This window comes from Myotis myotis, unplaced genomic scaffold (genome assembly GCF_014108235.1).
Source record: "Myotis myotis isolate mMyoMyo1 unplaced genomic scaffold, mMyoMyo1.p scaffold_m19_p_11, whole genome shotgun sequence".
Lineage (NCBI taxonomy): Eukaryota > Metazoa > Chordata > Mammalia > Chiroptera > Vespertilionidae > Myotis > Myotis myotis.
In genome coordinates this window covers 47,292,464-47,305,642 of record NW_023416315.1, presented here as the reverse complement: position 1 = coordinate 47,305,642, position 13,179 = coordinate 47,292,464, and the positions used below count along the sequence as shown (strand labels likewise).

Sequence of the window (13,179 nt, the reverse complement as noted above, 5' to 3'; positions counted from 1 at the left end):
ACTGAAAGGTCCCAGGTTCGATTCCGGTCAAGGGCATGTACCTGGGTTGCGGGCACATCCCCAGTGGGAGATGTGCAGGAGGCAGCTGATCGATGTTTCTCTCTCATCGATGTTTCTAACTCTCTATCTCTCTCCCTTCCTCTCTGTAAAAAATCAATAAAATATATTAAAATATATATATATATATATATATATAAGGGTTGGATAAAGAAAATAAAATGTTTAAAACTTTTAGATGGTATGATTATATATATATGAAATCTAAAAGAATCAACAAATAAATCATTAGAATTAATGAGTGTTTTAGCAAGGCTACACCATAAGCCATACATTCCCTTATCACCTTTAGTTTGACAAAACCACGACTTTTATTTTATTTTTATTTAAAAATATATTTTATTGATTTTTTACAAAGAGGAAGGGAGAGGGATAGATAGTTAGAAGCATTGATGAGAGAGAAACATTGATCAGCTGCCTCCTGCACACCCCCTCCTGGGGATGTGCCTGCAACCAAGGTACATGCCCTTGACTGGAATCAAACCTGGGACCCTTCAGTCCGCAGGCCGACGCTTTATCCACTGAGCCAAACCGGTTAGGGCAAAACCACGACCTTTAAAATGATACCCTAGAAATTTGTGTGCAAATTTTGAAAGTCTAAGTTAATAATTATTTTTACCCTCCTCCCAAATTACATAAAAATTTTCACTCTTATCATCCCATTCCTGATATAATATTGTTAAACAGTATTTTAGTTTTTTTTTTGTTTTTTTTTTAATATATTTTATTGATTTTTTACAGAGAGGAAGGGAGAGAGATAGAGAGTCAGAAACATCAATGAGAGAGAAACATCGATCAGCTGCCTCCCGCACACCCCCCACTGGGGATGTGCCCGCAACCCAGGTACATGCCCTTGACCGGAATCGAACCTGGGACCCCTCAGTCCGCAGGCCGACGCTCTATCCACCGAGCCAAACCGGTTTCGGCCAGTATTTTAGTTTTAACTTAAAAAAACTTTGCAAAATTAGACATTAATATTGTTATATGGTCAATGACTTTTAGATTTACTTACATAACTTACAATTTCCTTATTCAGCTTACTTCTTGTATCTCAGACCTCCCATTTGGGATCAGTTTTCTTTTCTACAAAGTATATATTTAATTTTTTCTTTAGTGGGGGTCAGTTGGTGGTAAACTCGCTGATCTTCGAATGTAGAACAGTTTAGCTGGGAATAGAATTCAGAGTTAACTGTTGTTTCTCTCAACATATGGAATGTGTCATTGCACTATCTTTTGGTTTTCTTTGTAACTATTGAGAAGTCAACCCGCAGTCCAACTATTGTTCCTTTGTAGGTGATCTCAGGTTTCCCTCTGGCTACTTGCAAAGGTCAGAGTGCTCAACCTCAGCCAGGAGATCAAGTTCACATTGGAGAGCAGGGGACCAGGTGAGGGGAGAGTAGGAAGATCAGAGCAGTGGGACAAACACATCATCTGAGCAGAGCTGCCCTGCTCTGGGCAGGAAGGGCCTCCTCAGCTTCTTCACCTTTTGCAGGAAGACTAGAGATCAGATTCAGAAAGAGGAGAGGAGACTGGAACTCCTTTATGACCTTTATGACCATTGAGACTAAAATGCTAGGGGGCACCCAGATTTGAACTGGGGACCTCTTGATCTGCAGTCAAATGCTCTACCCCTGAGCTATACCCCCTGCCATACCAGTGAGGCCCAATGAACACCCTTTCCTTGTGTGGCCACACCCAGAGCTTCTGCCCTAGATACGCTGTCCACATAGCTTGGCTGAGTTGCCAGACCTGCTTTATGCTAACTCGTTCCCCACATTAGAAGAAGCAGCAGGTTCCCTCCTCCCACAGCTCCACAACCTCCCCACCTTCAGTCCCTAGAGGAGGGCAGTAATGTGGGGAGCACTCCCTGGCCGCTGGAAGGATCCACATTCACATCTCTATAGTGGTTTTTGTGCTGAGCATCTGAAAACAGACTCAAAATGCCTCATGGCCTGACCAGGCACGGAGCACCTCAAAGAGAGAACACACTTGCCTGGCTACAGATCAGAGCTCTCTGCACAATGCTGACCCCTCCCCCTGCCTGAATCTCCACAGTCAACCCTTTAACTGCTGGGGGAGATGAACATGACAGTCTCTAGGCTCCAAGTCCACCTTCCTGTGCTCTGCTCTGTGGTGCTGGGTTTGGGCCTCTGTAAGCCAGGCTCTCCTTCGCCAGGTGGCATCCTGGCTGGTCCTGCCAGTAGAGCTGCAAAACGAGATGGAAGGTTGGAGCAGGAAGAAGCACTTGCTTTGGGTTCCGGCGTTGGGTTCCTGTCAGTGTCACCTGGCAGCCGCTGTCCATCCAGGAGAAACAGCGATTGCCACGTGCAGTGTGGTGCTCACAGGCCCGGCTTCGTCATGACTCTTCAGGGACAGCAGCATCACCTTTGAGATCTGAGTCCCTGATCCCAGAGATACTCCCCAAGCTTGTAAGACTTAACAAGTTTGTCCTTTCTGTTTGTCCGCAGCCCTCGAGTGGTGGCTGCTTCTACAGAAACTACCTCTATGATACTTAGTCTTCCCTTTCTGCCCTTTTACTTCAAATTCCTGGTTATTGTGGATTAAATTGTATCCCCCAAAAGATATGTTGAATTTGTAGCATCCCCGCAGCCCCCGTGTGCAGGAATGTGTCCTCAAAGATGGAATTATTTAAGATGAGATTACCATGGATGGGTGAGCCCTTAATCCAACGTGACTGGTGTCATAAGAAGAGGAGAGACGCGCAGGCTGAAGACAGCCAGTTGAAGACAGAGAGGTAGAGACTGAAATGAGGCAGCAGCTTGTAGCTGCCAAGGAAGGTGGGATTGCCAACAAACACCAAAAGCTGGAAAGAGGCAAGGAGGGACCCTCCTCTAGAGTCTTGATTTCAGACTCTGGCATCCAGAACTGTGAGACAATAAATTTGTTGTTTTATCACCCACACAGTGGTACTTAATTACAGAAGCTACAGGAAATTGATATACTGGTTAACAATTATTTATATTAAATTCTGTTAAAATAACTGGTTCAGTTTCTTTAAATTGAATCTATTGGGTGACATTGGTTTATAAAATCATATAGGTTTCAGGTGTACAATTTTATAATACATCATCTGTATATTGTATTGTGTGTCCACCACCTCAAATCAGGTCTCCTTCCATTACCATTTATTCCCCCCTTTACCCTCTTCTACCTCCCTGTCCCTCCGGGAATCACTATATTGTTGTCTGTGTCTATGGGTTGTTTGTGTATGTGTGTGTCTCCTTAATTCCTTCACCTTTGTCACCCATAACTGGCTCAGTTTTTGTGTCTGGACTGGACCCTGGATGAGACTTAATTTAGTCCCATTGGGGTTCCAGGAAACAGACCCTAAAAGAAGGCATTGAGGATACATTTAGTCTTGCCCTTGGTCTTCAAGGCTGTGCTTAGCACCTGACTGGATCCTGAATAAGAAGGGACGGCCACAAATGTGCTGTTTCATAGGCTCTAGTCCAGCGGTTCTCAACCTGTGGGTCGCGACCCCTTTGGGGGTCGAACGACCCTTTCACAGGGGTCGCCTAAGACCATCAGAAAACACATATATAATTACATATTGTTTTTGTGATTAATCACTATGCTTTAATTATGTTCAGTTTGTAACAATGAAAATATATCCTGCATATCAGATATTTACATTACGATTCATAACAGTAGCAAAATTAGTTATGAAGTAGCAACGAAAATAATTTTATGGTTGGGGGTCACCACAACATGAGGAACTGTATTAAAGGGTCACAGCATTAGGAAGGTTGAGAACCACTGCTCTAGCCAGTCTCCTCCTGGAAGCAGACTACAGTATGGCCTGCATTTAGCTGATTTTGTCAGTTTAGATCAAACAGGGAAAGAGATTCTTAGAGGGGGCACCCAGGATCCAGGATTCAGATTTGAGCCCAGGACCTCTTAATCTGCAGTCAAATGCTTTACCCCTGAGCTATATCCCTTCTTACTAACAATACTGTGTAACTAATAGTGTTCTTTACACTTCCATTCACACACAGGTTGTTGGTTCTGACTCAGCAGCCAGCTGCTGGTCCTGCTCATTCCTTAAGGAATGCTGGTGCATGCATTCCTCACACCATAACTATCATTCTTTTCCAAAAAGATACCATCTCTTGTTGGCACCAGCTTGGAAGTGCTGTTAACTGAACTCAAGGGGTTCACTACTGGGGGTGCTCCATTTAAGAACCAGATGTGGCTGCCACAAGGTAGTTTTGCAAACTTTGAGATAGTAAAGGAGACCCAGGATTCATGTCCAAAGCTCTGCCTCCTGGAGGTATTTGGTTAATTACATCTTCCTTCCTTCCTTCCTTCCTTCCTTCCTTCCTTCCTTCCTTCCTTCCTTCCTTCCTTCCTTCCTTCCTTCCTCTCTCTCTCTCTCTCTCTCTCTCTCTCTCTCTCTCTCTCTCTCTCTCTCTCTCTCTCTTTCTTTTTGCAGTTGGCTACTTTCATGTGGTTGAGTTCCTGTCAGCTCATCTTGTTTATTCCTGGGTCTGCAAAATACTACGCTGTATTTTAACATTTAGCAATGAATAATATTTAGAACTGCCCAGTTCCATTTGAGACAGCACAGCCTGTACCTGGCTTGGTATATCAAACAGATGAAGCCCAGAGGCAAGCTGATGCTTCATGAGCAAGGACTAGACTGTTCATTACCTATTTTTCAGTTGAAATCACTTTCAAATAATCCATAGTGTGAGACCAAGATGATCTTTTCTTCCAATCACCTTTAGTTTCCACACCTGTTTAAGGCATTTGAACTTCATTTTTTATTTCAGCTTTCTGTCTTTTGTATCCTGCCCTCACTGCTCACTCCCCCGTCCTGTCTTTTCTTTAGCCATTCCCTCCCATCCATGATGATATAAATCTTCTAAACTTTTTGTTTCTTTGACTTTCTCCCTAGTCACCAAATCGCTGTCTTTCTTGTGCTTTCCCCAAGAGGTCCAGAGGCTTGGTTGGTTCTAGGGCAAAATGACTCTGTATCAGTTAGATACTGCTTCATAACAAAACACCACAAAATCTAGCAGCTTTGAATGATAAATCTCTATTTTAACTTGCAGTTTCACAGGTTCAGGAATCTGGGGGAGACTTTTCTGGGCAGTTCTGGTTCAGGTTCCTCATGAGATTGCAGATAAGATGTCAGCTGGGGATGCTCATCTGAAGGTTTGACTGGGGCTGGAGGAACCAGCCTAAGCTCTGAACACTCACATGATGCTGGAAAGAGGACTTGGTTCCTCACTGGCTATCGGGGGAGGCTTCAGTTCCTTGTCACATGGGCCTCTTCACAGGGCTTCTTGATGTACCCTTTTGACATGGCAACAGGCCTCCCTCAGTGTTAAAAACACCCTCAAAGACACACCCAGAGTAGTGTTTGACTGAATATCTGAGCTCCATGTGGCCCAGTCTAGTTAACACATAAAATCAACTATCACATGTAGTAAGCATATATTTGGTTTGGTAAGAACTTGACAAACTGCTTCCCCGAGTGGCTTTATCCTTTTACATTCTTATTGCTGTGTACAGTAGGGTCTCATTTTTTCTGCGCCCTCACCAGCATTTGATATTATCACCTTTCATATTTCAGTTCTGCTGATAGGTGTATGGTGACATCTCCCTGAGGTTTCAGTTTGCACTTCCCTGATGGTGATGATGTTGACACTTCTTCAAGTGCCTATTAGCCATCCGTGCATCCTCTTCGGTGAAGTGTCTGTGCATATCTTTGGCCCATTTTCTAATTGGACATTTTGTTGAATTTTGACAGCTCTTTATGTATTTTAAATACAAGTCCCCTTTTAATACTTTTATGTTCATAACTGAAAATGCACAAACAATAGCCAGTACTGTTCTAGGTTTTTAAAACCCAAGTGGCTGGATGTGTAGTTCTGCATCTTAATTTTTTCCGCACAAGACTCCATGTCTTTGAGAGCTATCTGTGTCACTCTTGATCTGGTAACACTGGACCTGTGGGACTCAGGAGGTAATAAGAAAAGCAACCTCGCCTGGCCAGTGTTGCTCAGTGGTTTAGCATCAGCCCATGAACCAAGGGTCACGTTCGATTCCCATTCAGGGCACATATAGCTGATCGATATTTCTATCTCTCTATCCCTCTCCCTTCCTCTTTCTAAAATAAATAAAAATATGTTTAAAAAAGAGAAAAGCAACCTCATTTTTGTCTCTCATTGCTGACCTTTTAAACTTTCTCGGTGAAATATTTTCTTGTTCAAGTGACTTTAATGATCATAGGTAACAGAAAGCCCCTTGGTTGCTGTCTGAATTCAGTAATCAAAATATCCAATCGCATGTAATAATCAATACTCTGAAATGGATTCTGATTTCAACTTCTGTTCTTCTCTAGAAGTGGGAGAGTTGGGACATGGTCCTTCCACACCTAGCATTCATTCCTAGTGTGAGAAATGCTCACCTGCCCAGATTCAAATAACGTGCTCAGAGACAGAAATATGGTGAAAACGAGACTTCTAGTAGGCTCTCGAGAGCAGTGTCTGTCTGGCTGTACAGGCACACCTGGGGCAGCGAACACAGCCCATTTATTCAGTCCCTCCTCCGTTTCCTCATTGGCTGAGTACTATGGGGTCACCTGTTTCCTCATAGGAAGCCTAGGTCTTGGGTCATTTAAAAGAATTGTGCTGAGGCCTTTTCTAGTTGCGTCCACCTCCCCCTGACTAGCTGAGGCCATGCCTCGGGGGTTTCCACTTCTAGTAAAATTAGAAGTGTGCATACAATTCAGGAGTTTCATTTCAGGGTCCCTTTGAGAAACTCTAGCATACGTGTATCAGGAGATATGTACAAAGATGTTCATTGAAGCATCATTTGTAAAAAGACAAAACATTTCTAGTATGTCCATTAATAGTGGAATAGGGAAATAAAACTTTTTCAGTCCTATAATGTAATCAAATTAAACAGTTAAAGGTGGTTTAACTGAGAGTCCAAAATAAAATCGGTACAGGCACCAGAGGCAGGAGTGAGACAGAGTGCCCTGCGGAAATCTCAGTCACATCTGATAACTACATTACTCACCCAGCACTGGGGACAGAGGGTCAGGTTGCTGGAGATGAGACTATTGTTGAGAAACACTTCCCTTTTCCATTTTGTTTATTTTCTGGGACAAATACATTCTCCATCATATATGTTGCAAAATTCAATCTCTTGTTTAAGGAGTTTTTGACACATAAAAATTTAAATGTTGATATAATCAAATTTATCTTTTATAGTTTGCGATTTGGGGGTTTGCAACCCGGCCTGACCAGGAATGGAACTGTGAACTCCTGGTTCATAACTTGACACTCAACCACTGAGCCAAGGCGGCCGGGCCAGCCTGAGAATATTTCTTCCATTAATTTTTAGAGAGAGTGGAAGGGAGAGAGGGAGCAGGGGTGAGGACGGCGGGGAGTGGGGGAGAGTAAGAGAGAGAAATATAGATTGGTGGCCTCCCACAGGTGCCTAGACTGGGGCCAGGGATGGAACCTGCACCCAGGCACCTGCCCTTGACCGGGAATGGAACCCATGACCCTTTGGTGCCTGGGCCTACACTAACTATTGCACACACTGGCCAGGGCTTGCCTTCTGTTTTTAAAATTGTGGTAAAATACACATAACACTTTGAAGTGTACAGTTCAGTGGTATTAAGTAATTCATAATGTTGTGCAACCATTACCACCATCCTGCTCCAGAAAATGTTCATCTTCCCCAGCCGAAACTGTCCCCATTAATCAGTAACCCCCCCCCATCCTTCCACCTCCAGCCCCTGGCTCCCATGATTCTTTCCATCTCTATGACTTTGACTGCCTCATATAAGTAAGCCCTTGCCTTTTTATACCTGCTTGATCAGTTGGACTTTTATTGCATCTTTTATTGTAAGCTGCCTCAAATCCTATTTTTTGAAGCAAGCTTGGTATAAACAAATAAAATCAGGATGGTAATAATTAGGCACTAGAGAAACAGAGAACGCCTAGGACAGACTTACTCTACCTCTCCAGCAAATGAGTATGGCTGAGGAGGTAAAAATGAAATGCATGATGAACGTCACAAGAGACACTTAAGTCTCTAAATTTAGATTCCATGAGGCTTGGCCTTTGGGATAACAAGGAGATATATTTCCACTGGAGTAAAAGTCAAATGACATAGGGGGCACCTGGATTTGAACCAGGGACCTCTTGATCTGCAGTCAAATGCTCTACCCCTGAGCTATACCCCCTCTTGGAAGAGTTAGGCCTCCTCAGAACTTTTCTACTGAGCAGCCACACCCTAGACACCTATTATAATGTTTATTGAGCACTTACAATGTGCTAGATAAACTGTTCTAAGACCTTCATATGTATGACTTAAAAAATTATTTGTGGTAGTACTGTCCCAACCATCACCACCATCACCATCCTTATCATGGATGACGGTGACACAGGGAATTGAAGCAACTTGCCCCAAATCACAGAGTAAGTGACGAATCAAGAGTTAAACGACTACCACTTCACCCTGCCACAACTCAGCTGCCCTTGGAGGATGGGTGTTTAGGGCTTTGCTGCCTCAGGACCAACCCTTCTCCAGCCCTGTGACAATCAGCAGTCCCCTTCCCCTACCTCCCTGCAAACTCCTCCCCCTCTTATAATGGGGGTGCCCAGAAAAACAGAGGGGATCAGAGCTTTGAGAGGACCCAAGCGGCTTCTGGAAGTCAGAGCACTTGAACTGAGATTTTCTAAATGTGTGAATTCATTAGCTTTTATACGAGTAATGTTTTCACATGGCAAAGAATTGAAAATGTACAAAATAGCATACAGAGAAAAATTAAGACTCTGTTATTATTGTGGTGATCGTTTTGCAATATGTACACATATGAAGTTATTATGTTGTACACCTAAACTACAATTTTATGTCAGTTATATCACAATAAAACTGGAAAATATTTAATACAAATAAAGTAAAAAGAAATCACGTAAGACTTGTTAACATCCTCACCATACATAGTTAGGATTTTTTCCCTTGTGATGAGAACTTGGGTGATGTACTCTCTCAACAACTGTCAAATACACAATATAGTCACCAAGCTATACATTACACCCCAAGAATCATCTATAATAATAAAAGTGTAATATGCTAATTAGTCTGGACGAGCTTCCGGACGAAGCCAGGGCTGCGAGGGAAGCCCACGTCCCAGGTGTCTGCCGGCAGCCGAAGGGAAGCTGGTGCCAGCAGCCGGTGGAAGGAAGGCCTACTCTTGCACGAATTTCGTGCGTCGGGCCTCTAGTTTATCTTATAACTGCTTTGGTTTCCTCTTTTTTGGAAGTAGTCACAAACTACTGGCTAAATGACTAGTGGTAGTCATTTAACCCTTGATTCTGTCACTTTGTGATTTGGGACAAGGTGCCTCAAATTTCTGTGTCACCGTCATCCATGATAAGGATGGTGATGGCGGTGGTGATTGAGATAGTAATCAGAAGAGGACTACTGATGAAAATACCTATCTTGTAGTTTTCCTCTGAGGATGATATAAGAATGTGAAGACATATTTTAACAGAGGGCACAGAGTCAAGAGGAGAGGGTGGGTCCTAATTTCATTCTAGGGGGGATGCTGGATCTACAGAGACCAGGGAAGGCTGCTGGGAGCCTGGAATCCTGGAAAAAGGGACACACAAAGGGGGCACCCGGATTTGAACCGGGGACCTCTTGATCTGCAGTCAAATGCTCTACCCCTGAGCTATACCCCCAGGTATGTGCTTTTCCTTCACTCATACCTTTATACTCATATAGCCACGCCCAGACCATAAATCACAGCCTCTGCATCATTAGCTTCATATCCATTGTCATTCCAAACTGGCCTTTCTGCTCTGAAGCCCAACCCACTTTCTTTCCCAAGTTGGGTGAATCCATCCATAATTTGGTCACAATCTTTTGCTCACAGTGAGAGATAGCAGGGGTCTAGGTACCCTCTTGTTACTGAGAGGGAAAAAACCCTTTTCCCACACCAAGCTCTGGGTCTGAGGGCCTGGCCCACCTTGTTCACTTGTCAGTTGCCCTCCATCTGTCATCTTGTCTTCATCCCTCCTTCTTTCTTTTTGCTATCTTTCTCCTCTTTTATTCGCCACCTGTCTTTCCTCTTCCCACTATTCTCTGATGTCACTCGCTGCCCACCTCCCCAGCCTCTCTCCTCTCCTAACCACCCAGACCTTCTTAGTCCTTTTTCTACTTCAAATGTTGTCTTTTTAAAACTTACTCCTTACCTGAGATATAAATGGAAGACAGGCCTAGTAAACAAAACGTGGACCATTTACTCCCCAAAACAAAATAGGTGTCGGAAGCTAAGAAAACTGAAAATAACAGAGCAGTGTTGGAGGACTTATCCTAGTAAAATTAGAACATTTACTGAAACCCAAGACTGAAAACAGCCCCAAGAACAGGACACCTGAAGTCCGGAACTGGGAGAACACCACAGTATATATGCAGATTTAATGAAAAGATTATCACAGCCTACATGCTTAGCTGTCCCTTCCACCGGCCTGCTGGCATCGCATTTCCTCTCTGATACAATTACATTTGCATTGTTTTCTCCATGGCATTAAGGTGAGGGCTAAAAAAATATAGAGGGCAATTATAGGTGACTTTTGTGTGTTTCTGTTGTTGATGATGATGCTATTAAGATGTCTCCCATTTCCTTTCCTTTGCCCCAATCCATCCAGCCCCCTACCTCTTCCCTGGTCTTCATCACTCTCTTGTCTGTGTCCATGGGCTATGCATATATGTGCGTTGGCTAATCCCTTTGCCTTCTTTTATCCAGTCTCCCCCACCTACCTTCCCTATGGTCAATCTGTATCATATACCCATGCCTCTGGTTCTATTTTGTTAATCAGATTCCACGTATTAGTGAGATGATATGGTATTTGCCTTTTTCTGACTTATTTAATTTAGCATAATTATCTCCAGGTCTGTCCATACTATCCCAAAGGGTAAGAGGTCCTTCCTTTTTTACAGTTGCATAGTATTCCATTGTGTAAATGTACCACAGCTTTTTTATCCACTCATCTACTAATGGGCACTTGGGCTGTTTCCAGATCTTAGCAATTATAAATAACGCTGCTATGGACATAAGGGTGCATATTTTCTTTTTGATTGGTGTTTCAGGATTCTTAGGATATATTCCCAGAAGTGGGATTGCTGGGTCAAAAGGCAGTTCCATTTTAAAATTTTTGAGGAAACTCCATACTGTTTTCCACAGTGGCTGCACCATTCTATATATGGGTGACTTTTTAAACTTTCTTATTTATACTCTTCTGTAGTCTCCAAATTTTCTGCATAAAATGTATTGCTTTCAAAATCAAAACAACCAATAAATACCACAAATTTAAGCATATTCCCTTTTAGTAATGGCAAGCAATACCATTTCCTATTGACATAATTTCCTATTGTCATAAATAATTGCTTTATGACAAAAAGGATCAATGGAACACTAATTTGAGAAATAGGCATAATTTATATAGCATTCATTCAAGCTTTTGTTTTTTTAAAATATATTTTATTGATATTTTTACAGAGAGGAAGGGAGAGGGATAGAGAGTTAGAAACATCGATGAGAGAGAAACATCTATCAGCTGCCTCCTGCACACCACCCCCTGGGGATGTGCCCACAACCAAGGTACATGCCCTTGACCGGAATTGAACTCAGGACCCTTCAGTCTGCAAGCCGACACTCTATCCACTGAGCCAAACCAGTGAGTGCTCATCAAGCTTTTAAATGGATATTTATTTCCATTTTTGCAGATGAGGACATAGCTTCATCTGCTGTCTACTACCTCTTCAGTTAGGATGTGTGTCAATCTAAGACATTAATCAAGGCTCACATATGTCGAGTGTTTACTCTGTTGGGAGCACTGCATGGACAGCTTCCTCCCAAGAACTCCTTGAGGCAGGTAAAATTGTTGTCTCCCAGGAAGTAGCTAAGATTACCCCTATTTTACAGATGAAAAACATTCAGTTGATGCCAGGGCTGACCAGCAGACCCTGAGTGAAGAATGAATGGATTACTCCAACATGTTTGCTGTGAAAGAGAGGGCTAAGGGACTGCCTGGCTAAAGGAACCAGGCAGCCTTGATTGCCTGCCTCATTAGGCTTTTATTGTAACAGCAGTTTGAGATAAAGTTTATCTTAAGAGACAATCAGTAGGGTAAGTAATCTTGGGAGAACACACGTTTGTAGTATTCTTTAAGCAAGGACACCCAAAGATTTAAGCATAAGGATTCCAGTAAACACCTGGGGGTCTGCACATGCACAGACTTGTTTGGATAGGTCATTCAGCATTCTCCTAAGTCAGAATTCTGATAAACAGGGCAGGTGGCCTTTGGCGCACTTCGCTTTTCTCAGAATGACCTCCTTACAAACTTTCCAACCAAGTCTTGTGTGCTCCCCAACAAGTTGAATGAATGAAAGTTAAGTGATTTAACTTTCATTCATTCAACAAACAGTAAGGACCCATTGCATCCCAAATTCTACTCTAGGCACTGAGGGCTCAGCAGTGAACAAGGCAAACAACACGGTCCTTGCCTTCATGGAACTTCTATTCCGAGACGTGTAAGGTGGCAGATAGCAAATGCATGAACCAGATCACCGCAGACACTGAAAACACTGTAGGGAAATACTAGTAAAGCAGGGTGGTGTGATGGAAGATAGTGGAAGTTAGATGGGGTGCTCAGGGAAGTGACAATTTGAGCTTAAGTCTGACTGATAAGAAACCAGTATGTAGAAATTTGGATACAGAACATTCCAGGCTATGGGTAGAATGACTGCCAAGGGCCTAAGGCAGGAACTAGCAAGGCCGGATTATGGAGCATAAACAGTAATAGTGCAGCTGCAGGGAAGGGACAGGGCAGGACAGAATGGAGCAGAGGTCAGGGAGGTGAGGCAGGTCACAATACAGGGCCTGGTAAGCCATGGTCAGCAGTGGGTTTTATTTCATGTGCCACCTAGGGAAGGGTGGAGCCTGGTCTGAATGCAGACCTATCTCCGGCCATGTGCAGGGGCCACTGCTCTGAGGCCTTCCTCATGGGCTTTCTGCAGTGGGTTTCCTGGGACCTGACATCTCTGGCCTGTCCTATCATGATAGCTTCT

At 43.3% G+C, this 13,179-nt stretch overlaps 2 non-coding genes across 2 annotated transcripts; both read right to left on the bottom strand.

The window, feature by feature from the left end:
* Positions 1-8,212: 8,212 nt before the first annotated feature.
* Positions 8,213-8,284, bottom strand: TRNAC-GCA. The gene has a single exon. It is a non-coding gene; the product is annotated as a tRNA-Cys (tRNA).
* A 1,432-nt stretch (positions 8,285-9,716) lies between these two features.
* TRNAC-GCA lies at positions 9,717-9,788 on the bottom strand. The gene has a single exon. It is a non-coding gene; the product is annotated as a tRNA-Cys (tRNA).
* Positions 9,789-13,179: the final 3,391 nt, after the last annotated feature.